The sequence below is a fragment of the Pleurodeles waltl genome, chromosome 4_2, assembly GCF_031143425.1.
Source record: "Pleurodeles waltl isolate 20211129_DDA chromosome 4_2, aPleWal1.hap1.20221129, whole genome shotgun sequence".
NCBI lineage: Eukaryota > Metazoa > Chordata > Amphibia > Caudata > Salamandridae > Pleurodeles > Pleurodeles waltl.
Genome location: NC_090443.1, coordinates 415,628,204 through 415,641,332, shown reverse-complemented (window position 1 = coordinate 415,641,332; position 13,129 = coordinate 415,628,204). Strand labels below are relative to the sequence as shown.

General features: G+C 42.3%; 1 protein-coding gene across 6 annotated transcripts in view; it reads right to left on the bottom strand.

The window, feature by feature from the left end:
- The window catches only part of C4_2H1orf21 (chromosome 4_2 C1orf21 homolog), a 316,947-nt gene that overhangs the window by 233,014 nt on the left and 70,804 nt on the right, over window positions 1-13,129 (bottom strand). For 2 of the 6 annotated variants that reach the window (XM_069231632.1, XM_069231633.1), the window contains exon 1: window positions 5,822-6,104. The exons of the other annotated variants lie outside the window; for them this stretch is intronic. The gene's annotated coding sequence lies outside the window, so the exon portion shown is untranslated. Of the gene's footprint in view, window positions 1-5,821; window positions 6,105-13,129 lie in introns of those variants that run through there. 6 annotated transcript variants of the gene reach the window in all.

Genomic DNA, 13,129 nt, shown 5'->3' with positions numbered 1-13,129 from the left:
CAACAAATGGCTTACAGTAGATGTCTTCAACCTTGTCAGTAATGAGAGCTACTTTTGTTCAATGAAACTCATCCTCAGCTGTTACTACTAGTGTTGTAACAGTGACCACTTAAGACAAGATGAGTGGCCACCCTATGCAAGATTACCAACAGTCATCTCATCAGTAAGCAGTAATGCAAAAAGGCTTAGTCAATTTGAATTGCCTTCACATGGATAATACATAACAATCACAGCTGCAGTGCCTCGTGGATCAAGGTAATACTGTTAATAATGTGTTTCCCCATTATCACAAGATTTTCCACCTAAATATCAGCTTTAAATACATTAAAGGTCATTCATTTTTCTTTAATCAGTTTATAACTTCTGAAAATACATTTTTGTTTCAAGAACATACTGTAAATGTTGTTATCCATCAATTAATTCAAACAAAAGTTTCTAACTTAGAAAGCTTGGCTGTAGACAGGAGAGGTATTTACAGGTAGCTGGGGAGCTACCAGTAGCTCGCGAGCTACTCGTTGTAGAAGTCTGGCTTACAGTCTATGTGAATTCTTGATTAGGTTGTCTTTAAGACCAGGATGTTAAACTCCCTGTTTTTTATGTTTAGTTGGACGCAGGCATACAGTTTGCCATTATACATCTGAGTAATAAGGATGTGCTATCCTACGTGGTCTCTTGGCCCGACAAAGAACGATCTTACTGAAAATAAAATTGGCACCCTTGTTAATTTTTAAAATAGAAGCTATTATTACATAATGGTCTAATTTAGTTTTTTTGTCTCTCTGGCGGCAGGCACCGGTTGACCGGCCAAATGTGGCATGTGTAACTTTTGGCTTCGACAGGAAAACGCCCCGTGCCAGTGTTAATGACAAACAAATTAACTAACTTAAGTGACTGACAGCTGCACTCCACTCACAAACGGCTTATGAATGAAGTGTCAGTAATGTGATGAAGGCTAGCCAGAGAAACAAAAGCAGTTACCCCCGAGGTGACAGCAGCTCGTTAACCCCCTTCCCCCTCCCCCCCCCCCGACCCCAGGCTGCTCATGGCCAAAATTACAGTCCCTTCTGCTAACTATGGGCAGTTGCCCCGCAGGGGATCAGTCAGACTGTTACTTCCGGTGACCATAGGTGGAATGGCAGTGCGTTTCCAGTCTGCTGCAAATGTTGTGCAGGGGGTGCGGAGGCAGGCCCTGCTAAGGAGGTAATCTCATAGATCCTCCTCGGCACCGAGGAAGGCTGTTTCACAGACGGAAATCAACTAGGGCCTGTGTAAATGAGCCTAATACCCAAGGCACCAAGTGCCCTCCTATTACCCATCACCCCATATTTAGTTCATAGCATGTCTGACTACAGCACTGTAATAATAAATATCAATACAGGGGTGGCCCTGCATTTCTGGGAAACTGAGCGAGAAATGCTTGGAACAAAGAGCCCTCCTTTGGATTTATTTGAAAAAAAATATTGAAAATGTGTTTAAACCTTTCTCACAATATCAGCAGGACCAGAGGACATTAATCGGTAATTTGAGCCATAAGAAGACTTTTTGTGAGGAACCGCAGCTCCTGTCAAGTCAATGTTCTCTTCCGATAGGTCAGCATCCTGGCCTGATTTTATATTTGATTTCCAAGCCCTTCATATTGTTCGCTACACATGTGGGAGTCTTTTTGAACAGAACCGCCCCCTCCACATTCAGAGCATTTACACGCTTGGCACCCCCACTCAGACGCACACTCCCTGGGCTCAAAGTTCAGTACCTCCCATTAAGTGAGCGTCTCCAAAAAAAAAAAAAAAAAGTAAAAAAAACACACACACACACTACTGTTTAAACATCCAAAACCTACAAACTTTGACTGTGACACAACTGCACTCCAGACCTCGAAGAAACTGTAGAGTTTTGTGTTGCCAATAGCACCTTTCCTGTTACCAGAGACCACACAACCACTTACAAATGATGAACAACATTTCTGTTAAATATATTAAAAATGTTAAGTAATATACAATAAAGGCCAGTAAGTAGGGGCCTACAGGTCCCAGAATCAAAAGAGTTATCTAAAAAGCTAGGGCTCGCTGAAGGGGCCACAAGTAACTTCAATACAGTGGTTAAGCCCAGAACGCCTCAGAGCAGCCTCTGGAGTTAAAAACACGAAGCCTTCCCATCTCCATACTATGGATTTTGAAAAAAGAGAATATAGGCGTGCTTCTCAGTTTAAGAATGGATTACACTTTTGGAGTTGTTTTGTTACCCTGGTGCTTTCAAACGATCTTGTGGCAAAGTGTTTTAGTGAACCCATTAATGTTCTCTTCCTTCGAAGATCCCTTCACATGGAGGAACTCGGCCCTCCATTGGTTGAATTCAAGCTGCTGCTTACGTCAGACAGTAAATGCCCATAGCTGAGTGGAGTTTAAAACCCCAGTGCCAACCCCTGGTGCAGATTCTGTAAAGAATCCTTTAGTTACAAAGTGACAAAATTGCAAATATTCATTGCAACCATGTCAGCAACCATCAACTGGATCAAATTTTATGGATTGCCAATAAACACCTGTGGTCTGAAAGCAGCTTTGGGGTCTTTTTTTGTTCGTAAAATCTTTACAGTCCCTATCATTAATAGAACCATGATCCACAAAGTTAAGCAGTCTTCTAAATGCTAAAATCTGGGCACATTTCCAAAAGTGAATTGGACAATCTTGCTTACAAAACAAAAAACACCAAACATTACACAAACCGAGGACGCTTTTTCAAACAGCGCATGCACACTAGGAACTGATCCAGTGTAGAGATGAAAACACCCATGAAGCTTTCAAGCAGCAAACCTGAGGGAAGCCTAGCCCACGTGTGACTATTCACAGCTTAACTAATATTATACAATGTAATAATTGAGCACCTTTCACCTTAACCCTGGCAAGAAGGCTCTAGTTTCATTCTGTTTAGTGGCTGACAGGTATTCAGATGTTGCTAGCATTGCTCTATCATATGTACACATGCGTGAATTATTCCTCATCGCCAGGCTGGGAGTCCTTTATGCAAAGATTTAAGCAGTAGTGTTGACATGCACTTGCTTATAATTTGCACACCCTATTCACACCATGCTGCCAGGCAGGCAGGAGTCAATCCACACTTGCTAAGGTCCAAAATGGCAAACTCCAAAGACGGACCATCTTGGCCTCGGGGTGGGTAGGAGTCCTCTCAGCAGACCCCGTAGTCCAACCTCAAGATCTGTGCAAGTCGATTGGGGGGGGGGGGGTAAAAGGTCAGATGCACAACGAGTGCAACATCATAGCGAGCCCAGGAAACTTTGAAAGCCAGGCACAAGTCAGGATTTATTACTGACGTGGGAGGGGCGGGAGGGGGCTTTCAGTCACTTTCTAGGTTTAGCTTTAACAGGCTAGCGGAGCTGGTGGGGGCGGGGGGCTGACAGTTGCACATTAGCTTCACTTCTCAAAGGCCAGATAAGATGGGAAAATGATGCCCAGTGGCACTGACGTGAATCTGTTTAAAAAAAAAAAAAAAACTGGTAGGACTGGTGAAAGTCAGTGGTGTTATGTCATGCCTGAAATGTGACTGACCCCACCCCTGCCTCACCAAACTTTTACTGGCTCCTGCCCGTCAGGAAATCTTCTAAGCCCATGTCTTTTCTCAGTAAGAAAAATAACGGAACGCGATACAATAGCAATCACAATAAAGTGTTAATGTAGCAGTTTAATCAACAGCAAAGAACTCGAGGCATTGTGCTTCAGTTATTATAACCAGATTTAATCTGGTAACCACGTTTACCGTAAAAGGAGGAGTTGACTATGACAATATCTGTACCTGTGACCTGCAAAAGACAAAGGGACTGCAGCAGTTACAGGCCAACAGGGCGGGCACTGTTAAAACATTCACTAAAGCTTCCAACATATAAACATAGCTTGTCCAGTTCAGTGTACATGATGCTCACTGTGTCAACAGACAAGGAAACTGTCAGAAACTGAAAAAACAGACCCACTCCGATTAGAGCCGAGGGAGTAATAAAGCGCTGCGGTGCCACTTCTTTAAGACATCACTTCCGGTGAGTTCACTGTACTTGATACATAGTCCCACGGTTATTTATTTTAGGACTTTCACACTATTCGTCTCACTGTGCTTGTTTGGCTCTTGAAAGGAAACTACAACTCAGTATTACCGTTTCCTGTGAAACTAGAAACAGGATGAGATAGACGTTCTTGCGTGGAACTGAGGAGTGAAAAACACTGGCTCAAATCTCTGCTTCCTTACTTAGTTTGCAGAGGATCAAACACTTCGCTATTTCACCCCAGTGTGCGTCATTCCCATTATCTTTGTCTGCATCTTGAATTATGTCATCTCCTCGCACTGCGCTCGTTCCTTGCGCTCCTACGTACTTTCGACGTTGGAAAGTTGTGCAAACTATCCCAGTGCGGGACACAGTGTTAACCACTCTTTCTACGTGTCCTGTTGCATCCTGAGCGCCAACTAGGTACCCCTTTCAAATAGGTCACTTCATATGATGTGCCTTCTTGTGATGTCATAGTTACGTCAAAGAACATACCGTTACTGCTCAGCAAGCCAAGTATTGCCCACCCTCACTGGAGTACTGGGTAACTCTGGTTTTACCGGACTAATTGTAAACAAAATCACCAGGTAAAGCACCCAGAAAGCACTTGTGAGCACACGAAATACAGCTGAAAACGTGATACATTTTTGCATGATTTTCAAAATGAAGCACCTTATCTTTGGTGATCTGGAACAATTCGAGTAATTTTTTGTTACATTAAGGTTTCTGCTTTTGCGAAATAGATAACTTGCTGGCCATTTTTTATCTTTGAGACTGGTGTCATATTTTATGACGTTTTAGTACCATAAATGCACGTTTCTGGCGGATTTCGGACATTTTCTTTCAGATAGATTATAGGACATTTATTAGGTCGTTGGGATTTGAACAGCGTACACCTGCCATGACTATGGTCTCAAGGCACTTAGACAGAGGGCACTTTCAAAAATAATTGTGTGGGTGTGTGTATATATATCTCGTCTTGGTGCCGTGAGCTCAAGGGCGTAGCTTGGTTAGTATGATTTTTGGGAGGGGGTAGCTTCAGATTTCCCTACAATCACGCTGGCAGAGGATGTTAATATATTATACAACAAGCAGGGCGCACCAGAGGTGCTTAAGGGGCCGTGGAAAGGGAGGGGTATGCGTTTTGGTAAGTGTGTTGAGAGAGAAAGCCCATTATTTAGTGAAATAACTAACATTTTTAAAGTCTTTGGAAACAGAGAGAGGAAGTGTGTGTGTGTGTGTGCGTTTTTGTCTTTGTGTAAAAACTCCTGACAGACATCTCATCATACCACTGAAAGCACCTGCACCAAACTCTTAATCACAAAATACATTTGTTAGGGGGTGTAACACCCACACACACACACTGAAGCTACGTCCCTGCGTGAGCTGTCCAGAGCGGAAACTGCCAGGCAGCTGCGGGAGTTCATTTCAAGGAGGCCTGGGACCCCTCCATTTCAGTGATATTCGAGCTGTAAAGGGCATGTCACATTAGAGTGCGCCAATCCAGGAGACTCCACTAGACTCCGGGAGACCTGTGCAGCCCACCAAAAAGGGGTCAAAGGCACCTCTATAGAGAAGCAAACTTATGTCTGGATTTAGTGCGCGCGCGTGCATTTAATGGACGGACAAGGGAAATCACAGAAGTTTGAATTCGAGGCACTCTTGCGAAAAAGAGGACGGGCACAGAGCTATGAGATCCCTCCACGAGGAGCTGTACTGCTTCTCAGAGAGGACGTGGAGCGCAAAGTTATTTTCGTTTATCGGTCAACTCACCAGAGATCTTGATGCTCGCTGCTCGGCTCTAGATTCCTTTGTTTTTCTGCTCAAAGCAAACCGATTTTGCAAACGCCCGGGGTCAAAACAGCGGAAGTGAATGGCTATTCTAGCACGTGCCACAGCTTTAAGCTTTTTGTATTAAAAAAAAAGCCAAAAACGAAAAAAAAAATCAGCAAACATTCAAAAACCGAAAAGAAAAACAGACGAAAGCCAGGGAATGCGTTTTGCGGAAGGTGAAAACGCTTCACGAGAACGTCGTTTTTCCCCTTCCCACGTGTGGCAGTGAGATCTGAAAGCAGCTGTTCCGAACGCCTTAAATTTTAAAAACAGGACGCTGCAGGCAGCTGTGCAGCGCATTCCTCGCCCTGGGAGAAGCGGCAGCTGCTCTGTGGCCCCGCCCCCTGGACGTGTAAACACGCCGACTCCCCAGCCCGGTACCGCTTCACGAGCCAGTCTTCTGTAGGAATTTTGGAAAAAATATGCAATAAAACCAGAATTCAGGTCTGCGCCATTTCCTGCCTCGTCGGTAGGAAGACACAATCTCACGCTCTTTCATGTATCATTCGCTCCCACCCCCTCAGAATTTCTTTCTCCCCCTCATTTCTTGTGTATCTCACTTTCTCTCCCATGCTTCCATCTTCCTTCCCCCTCCGCATGTCACGTACTCTCGCTCTCTTTCTCCCAGGCATTTTGCCCATATCTCCCCGATACTGGGGGTCATAGTTCAGAAATCCTGCAGTGGTGCAAATAAACGAGGCACCATTTGTACTGCGTGCGCTATAGAGAATGAGGCGAACCTAATTGCGCCATTATATAGCACAGAAAGAAGCATGCACAAGATAAAACATGGAGGGGTTAGATTATGAAAACACTCAAAGTAGGTAACATTTCGATTGCGCAATCGGCATTCTAACAAAAAAAAATACCCACCCAGTAATGATGTTTAAGAAGAACTATTTTGTCTGCTAGAGCAACAAAGAGTTGCAAGTGAATATTCTTTGTGTTTCACGTATTCTTCGTTCTCCCCAAATAGATCCCGGCGTTTGTGCATTGATGTTTCGGGGTACAGGAGCACAGGTATAATCACCGTTAGAATTTTCATTGTAAAACAACTTTTTCAGTGACTTAGAACTTGACTCAAATAGTGTAAAGAGGAAAGTCTATGTACCAGGTCTGCTGTGTGGAAGTTTGACTGTGGGATTCCAAGGGGCTCTACTGTGGTATGTACATTTAACAAAGAAGCCTGTGAGCCTTACTCATAATTGACAATGAGGGCTCCTGGGGGTGGCATCATCGGATGTGGGCAACTTCCGGCGAGTGGTGAAGTCCAGGCCCGTGGGGAATGCCCACTGGTCAGCAGAGCGTGGTGGATGGAGCAAGGGTTCGAAAGGATAGCCGCTGACGTAGCGCGTCATTCTGACGCAGTGGCCCTATAACATAGGTTGGAAGGAATTTTGTGTTCCCTCCCTCCCTCAATTAGTGCCCACACTGTCTTTATTGTTGTAGGACTGCAGTCCAGGGACTTTAGTTGTAGCTTGGACAGGTGGAAGTATAGGGGGTGCGCAGTAAGGGTTGGGGGCATTACAGACTAGGGGCTGGCAGAGGGGACACCGGAAAGCGATGGGCGAGTCACCAGGAAGGTCAGTGGATTAAAGAAAGGGATGGTGAAGACTGAAGCTTGGAAGACTGCTCTTGGGATTTGTGTTGTTTGGGGGAGGTTTAGGAGTGGGGCGATTAATTTATATACTGTAAAATGTTTTAAAGTAGTTTCAGTAGTGCATACCTGTCTAATAAAGAGGTGTCCTTTAACTCTCTTAACCTGGCCTGGGCATTTCACAGTCTCACCCAATCGTGATTTTGAGGATTTCAGTAGGCAAAGGAGTAGAGGGGAGGCAACAAGAGAGAGCAGACCATGATGATGAAGGGTAAGGGTAATCGGGGCACCAACTACACTTGATTTATGAAACCCTTACCATTTCAGGGCTTTGTCATTTAAAGGCTTTTAAGAAAAGTAAAATGCTAGGGTTGCCAAATTCCAATGCTACCTTTTCTCGGTTCCACCTTCTACTTTTTTCCATAAATCCAATGCTTCCTGTCGCATGCTTGCAAGTTTCTATCCTTACTTTGTTACAGTTTTCCCATCTCTCTTTCCCTTGCTTCCTTTTCTGCATTTCTCCCTTTAGCTCGGAATCAAAATCTTATGACAATGAAGTCTTGGTCCACAAAAAGATGTCGGTGCCCACCACCTGTGAACCCAAGCACATATTAGGCCCTGTCCTTCAATGTGCAGAACTCAGGTAGTTTTTAGATAAAGCCTACACAGTGCATGTGCGGTCTCTTCAAAGCTTTTTGTTTTCTATCAGTGGGCTTAGAGACCACCCAGTGCTTACCATTAGTTGGCTTCACTGTAAATCTCATTCACTTGCCTCCTGTTGGTCAGATGCCATAGGTTTCCTTCCTCTTTGTGTATTTGTCCCTCCCCTAGATCATGGACGCATTACTTGTGTCCTTCCGCTGCTCATTTTTTTTTAGGTACTACTATTCTCTTTGTGCTTACACACTTTATTAGAGTGAGTCATTTTCATCTTGCTCCCTGGTGTACTTCTAACCCCTCAGTGTTTTCCCCTATCCGTGTTTGCTTGCCTCCACCAGCCGTCCCTCCTCCCTATTGTCTGTGCTGCCATGAAACCCACCCACCCACCCACCATCCATCCATCCATCCATCCTGTTGTCAGTCTTGCCTGCCCCAACCCAAACCTTCATATATCGCGCTACGCTACACAGTCCTTTGCGTCACAGATAAAGAAGTAAATAGAGTGGTAGCTGTTGTACAGACCTGGGCCTCAACCGAGAGTATCAGTGGCTCTTGATCTTGATTGACATATAAAATGTTTAGGCAGAATTCGTCGGTCAAATGTAGGAGACTAGAAGCATTTAATTGTCTGAAGTAAAATATTTTTCTATGTTGTCGTTTGAGCATTCAGCTCACTGAGCCATCCTGCCAGCTTAATTTTGAGAAGTGTGCTGATCTGCAAATCACAAGTTCTAATCCCAACAAGATCGACTCATCCATCCGAGGTGGGTACAATGACTACCAAAGACAGAGTAATAGTAACACCAGAAATTTACTGTGCTTAAAAACTGCAGAAATTGAGTACCAAACAGTATTTTAAAACAAGTTAATATACATCCTTATTATGATCTTGCAAAAGCATGGAGATAGATTATTTCTATGATCTTTCACAGAAGAGAGGGCCTGAGGGTTAGTGCTCTGTTCTCACAAACAAAGAAAAGATACAGCACAGGCATCAACAGTGCAGGCTTCTCCGAGAGAGACCAGGTGAGGTGAACACCAGTGCAAGCTTCACTCAGACGGAGCAGGTATAGAACATATTGCTGAAGGCAAACATTTGAAGAGTTAGAAAAATACATTCAAGCTAAATACAGATTCTTGGCTAGAAGATTTAATTAAGAAAGCCACAGGTTGCATTCAAGACCAGAGGGCCATTTGGCTACCTTGGAGTGCATAGTGGCTTCTTGCTTGGAAATGTCTGTTTTTGGAAATGTGGTGTTGTTATTTCCATTATGGGAGAGTTCAGCAAGTCAGTCTTGCACTTATAATCCACATTTTCCCTTGTTTACCCTCTTTTGGGTACTATTGTATGGTTGGGTGGTTTTGAAATCTTGTGTTTTTTCACAGTAGACGTTTTGGGTATGTTACATATGATTTAACTTCATAAATTCGTCGACTATAAAGAACTCAAAACGTTAAACTCGCTGTGCTTGAGATCATCCCGGTACCATAAAGTATCTACCTTGTGACCTCATTGCCCATTCGTGGAGTCTTCTCAAAACAACTGCAACATAATCTAAACGTACAACATCAAAATTGAGGTACAGTAATGCATAAGCTTGGAGGGACTCTACTTGAACCAGAGAAGTTCGACCACCCAAGGATCGTACTGAACAGCATCCACTGGTGCCTAATGGAATAGAGAATCAAATTTCGTCTGTTCTGCATAGTATATGAAGTTTACGGGGCACATGGACCACGTACCTTTAAAATGGACCACTATTATGCCTCTGCCAGGTGAAATTTATGTGAAAAGGGACTGATGTAAAACCTTCAAGTTGTAGGGATCCTGCAGTGCCATAAGACCTGAGCTCAGAGATCGGTCTAGCTTAAAAAACAACCTACATTGAAGGGAAGGTGAGTTTAAGGCAGCCTTCAAATCTATAAACCCAACCACATAGGGACCCACCCATCTTCTGCTCTAGGAGTGAGTGGGCCTAGAAAAAAGCTCCACCATGGTCTAATGGTGATTGAAGTCACTAACCCTCCGGGTGCACACCGGCTTCCTGTCTGACAAAAAGATAACCTTCTACTGGTGAAATGAAGATATCTGAATCAGCGATACAGAAAGCTTTAAATGAGACATATTGACATCGTGCAAAAAACATTTTAATAAAGAAACATGTGAAATTAACATTGTAACATAGTATTTTTAAGGTAACAGTTACTGCAGCCGCATCTTCTTGATAAGTGCACTATACTGTTTTACAGAACGTATGTTGTAACATTATGAAAAAGCTAAAATTCATCATAAAATGTATTAAAAAAAAAATCCCTGGTTCAGAGAAAAAAAAGAAATGTGGCAATGCACCTTCCAACCTGCTTATGTCATGTGAACACAAAAGGTGATGGGAGGAATGCTTCCAATAAGTCGAACCACTGACGGGTAGCATTCCACCATCAGCTTCTGTGCGTTTGATGTCAAGTACACACAGCCATTGCGATTTATATTTATACATTAAGGACATTTTTATACTTTTGCACTCTATGCTTTACTATATAGTAATCTAAGTTACTTCAATGTAGGGTTAATTTGGTAGTGAGCAGAATATTACACAGAGGTTCTGTGCTCCATGCCTTTGCTCAGTTGCCCCTAAATTAAACTTTACAAGTATGGATATCAAACAATGGGAACACATCTTTGGTGAAATTACATGTGAAATGCAATTATCTAGAATCCAAAACCATTGAAGAGGTACTGTTGAACTAACGCTTGCATGAATTTGTCCAAAAGGCACAATGCACGAGTAAATAATTTAAGAACTTCAGTTTATACATAAAACTTTCAAGAATATAACCCATGAGAAAAATTTGTATTTAAACTCCCAACGCCCCATAATGCATTGTTATCGTAAAGCAATGAAAATGTGCTTCTACCCATTTTCTGAATCAAATCAGATTTGGTTAAACTACATAATAAATCACTTAACTTTATATTCTCCTCAAGTCTCAATAAAAATTAACACAATGCAAATTAGGAATAATACAGATTTAGGGCCTGATTTTGATATTGGCGGATGCAATACTTAGTCACAAATGTGACAAACATCTTGCCCGCCGTTTTACAAGTTCCATAGGTTATAATGTAACTTGTAATACGGCAGACGGGATATCCATCACATTTGTGATGGAGTATCCCATCTGCAAAGATCGTAATCAGACCCTTTATGTAACAATTCCTTTTTCAGTTTTGGGGTCAGTGTAAATTATGCCATTGACATTAGGTGTCAGCAAAAAGTAAATCTTTGCAGGATTTTTTTTTTAAAGAGATATTGAAGAATAGAGTCCAAGAAAACAGGACAAGAAATAGGAGGAGATGAAAAAGATACGGACAGAATTTTAGCAAGATGAAGAGTAATTTCATAATGGTGTGAATGCAAATGAGTTTTGCACTCTTTCATTAAACTAATGGAGAAAAATTAACTGAGTGCATGAAAATAAATTACAATATGTACATTAAGGGCAGTTTTTACAATGAATATAAAGTCATTGTGGAGTCCTCTACTGTACTTAAAGGTTATTAAATTGCAGAATAAAATCAATCTTTAAATTCTAATAATTTCTTGCCTCTTTGCCTCCTTTACACTAGTTCTGCCCCTGTACCGAGATCCTTTCTACATCTGTTTCCGTTGATAGTTTGAATTGTGCAATCCAAGAGCATCCAGCTGTTCAGGGACATCACCAATATGTCAGCCCCAGCCCATCTCAAAAAGTGAAAAATGTAGTTTTTTTCCCAGAAAAACACCCAGGACCCACTTCCAGCCACCATATAGCTTTCCCTCCTTAGGAGTAATTGGTCTGCAAAATGGTTGACCGATGAAGGCGTGTGCAGGACAAATACCTGCGGAAGATGGAGTAAGAAGATAGATGGGATACAGGGCAAATCAATCAACAGTCCAGGAAGTGCACTGGTACCTGGGCCCAGGGTCGTTAGGGGCGCACTGTCCCACATTCTGGCTACCTTTCAGTACTAAAACCACAGATGGGGGGTCATCTCCCTTGATTGTCCAGGCCCTATGGCATCTTTGCTACACCACCGATGGGATAGTCACTGTACTTAAGCTGGACATGTGCTTGTACATCTAGAACACCATTATGCCGAGGTCTAATCTGCATATTAGACTTGGCTCAGCATACCATTCTTATTGCAAGCACCTCCTCTATAAAGAAAACAACAATCAATATAAATACAATAAGGATCCTTAGGTATGGTTTTTCATTAGCTTTCACAACAATTAAAACTATTTGCACTAAATATATGTATACTTCTGTACATAAATAAACATATAAATTATATCCATGCATATGAGCAGTTTAATATTCTACTTATTACCACGTTTGAGTGTGGGAAGGGACCATGACTCATGAGTAAAATAGCCTCGAATGAGTTGGGACGCTCATACCTCTCTAAACTACGGTAGTAAATCACATATTAGACTCTGCACATCTGCATATATGATTTATGCCATGCTATTTTTTTCAGGTGCGAGTCTTTTAAAAATAAGTATTTTACCAAAACCAAGACATAATAAGTTAAGTTGGGTAAAATCAGACTTAAGAGGTATGGGGACTATTATGAGGGTTGTTTTCCTGTGTAAAGCAATTGTTACAAGTAATCTGTGAGGCAGTGAAAAGTGTTTATGTCCAAATCGCTGAACTATGGTATTAAACTCATAACCCACCTATGCACTGCAGTAATACATACGAGGGTGCAATATTTAGTCCAGTTTCTCCAAATAACATGCTATAAGCCCGCATTTATTTAGACTGCTCTGGACAAATATGTCATGCCAGAGAAAATAAGTGCACCCAAAAAACACTACTTCGGCAATAAGTTCACAAATAAACGCACATTCAGATTTATTACTACAGAGCAAATGTCTAATTTCATATTACTACAAGAGCAAAGTACGGACGTGAAAATACAGCTTACTGTCTCACAGAATACAAGT